The sequence below is a fragment of the Pygoscelis adeliae genome, unplaced genomic scaffold (genome assembly GCF_000699105.1).
Source record: "Pygoscelis adeliae isolate BGI_AS28 unplaced genomic scaffold, ASM69910v1 Scaffold513, whole genome shotgun sequence".
Classification (NCBI taxonomy): Eukaryota; Metazoa; Chordata; class Aves; order Sphenisciformes; family Spheniscidae; genus Pygoscelis; species Pygoscelis adeliae.
Genome location: NW_008824591.1, coordinates 1,119,931 through 1,121,721, shown reverse-complemented (window position 1 = coordinate 1,121,721; position 1,791 = coordinate 1,119,931). Strand labels below are relative to the sequence as shown.

The following is a 1,791-nucleotide window of genomic DNA, read 5'->3' as shown; positions in this document are numbered from 1 at the left end:
ACGACTGTCCCCCCCATAGTGCAGAGGGCCCAGGACAGGCATCGGGGCTACCTGGACCAGGGGACATGAGCCCCGTGGTGCCGTCTCCATGTCAGGGGTGGCACAGAGCAGCCGAAGAGGAGGAGAGGAGCAGAGCTGGGGTCAGGCATCATCCCCACTCCCCATCATCCCCTCCCAAACCTCAGCACCGCCTGGTCTGCCCGCCCCAGCCACGCCACCTCGGGGATGAACATTGGCCTCGGTTACCCAAGGGGACACCCTGATGGCACCCGCCACCTCCCCCGCCTTGGGGCTGGCTCAGCCCAGGGCTCCATGTGAGCACCCAGACACCCCCACCCCAGTGCAGGGCACCCAGCAGCACCTTTTCCCCAAGGGGCTGGTGGGTGCCACTGCTGTGGGATGGGGTGCTGCGGGGGAACATCTCCCCACAGCTGGTGGGATGCAAACTGCTGCCTCCGGAGCTGGGAATGAGCTTGGGAAAGCATCCTGGAGGCTAGGAAGGGATGAGTTGGGGTACGGGGTGAGCCTGGGGTGGAAAGGCCACCGGTAAGAGACAATTCCAGAGCCAAGCCTTTGGGGATGCCAGCAGCATCAGGACGCACAGGGCGAGGGGTGGAGAGGAAAGCCTGACCCCAATCTGCAGCACAAAGTTTCTCCGGGTGCGAGCAGGAGCTGCTCTCCCAGCCCGGGAGCTCACACCGATTCCGTTCTTCCCCTAAAATAAATAGATTAAAATCTCTCGGATCTGGGATATCTCAGGGAATAAATGCCAACAAACCTGTTTGGAAGCCGAGTGGTAAAAAAAAAAGTGACCGAAAGCCAGGAAACTCCCACACACCTGGAAAACACCCGTCAGATTTATCCTGAACAAGGGGGAAGGTGAGCGAAGTGCAGAGCAAGACTTTACAGACCGAATCGGGGGGACATTTGGGGACACAAGAGGCCATTCCCGCTGGGAAGGGCAGGACTTCAGCCCACCGTGGCCCTGCTCCCTGGGGTCGAGGACTGGCTTCGAAGCTTCCCGTGTCCCCCCAGGAAAGCCGGGTCCCCCCATCCATCCAAAAGTGGGGACCCCTCCCCGCTCACTGCCTTCCGAAGGACGGAGAATGAACAAGAGCAACGCCAGGAAGAAAGTGCCCATCAGCAGGATGCCACCATCATCTCCAGAGCGGATCTGGAGCCCGTTTCCATCGCTGCCTCCATCCACCCCATCACCCCCTCCCAATCCCTGGGGACACCATGGGCTGACCGCCACGCGTTTTGGCAATGTCCCCCTCGTTTTCCTCGCCACGATGAGCCCCGGCATGGCCACGGAGGCAAGTTCTAGGATGCTGATTCTCCGTTAACAAACCACCTGGCCGGGATAATTAATCGCAACCTCCTCGGCGCTGGTTTTAGCAGGAAACCCCCCTGAATACCCCGCACGGTCCCTTCGCCTGCCCCTCTGTCAGCAGCCTGATGAAGATTGATTTGCGGGCGGTGGCAAGCACGGCACCTAATTATTACGAAGTCTGACAATCCTATTAAAATTAAACCTCTCCCTTCTCTCTGCCCCAACATCGCAGCATCCCCCGGCCGCGGGCAGACGGGTCCCGCTCAAAAGCAGGAGAGTTTACAAAGTGCTGGCAGCAGCTCCAAGTTTCCCTCTTGCCCCGACTCGGGGGACCAGCACCCCAAGAAACATCCTTGGAGCCACCCCGATGGGAAACCGCCGGCGGGAGCGAACTCGGAGGGAAGAGATTGCAGTTGGAAACAAAGCTCACACCTGCTGGAGACGCATCCCCAGGCGCT

At 60.1% G+C, this 1,791-nt stretch overlaps 1 protein-coding gene across 1 annotated transcript in view; it reads right to left on the bottom strand.

Annotated features, from left to right (window-relative positions):
• NKAIN1 (Na+/K+ transporting ATPase interacting 1) overlaps positions 1–1,791 on the bottom strand; it is a 37,498-nt gene that overhangs the window by 35,376 nt on the left and 331 nt on the right. The gene's annotated exons all lie outside the window — the stretch shown is intronic.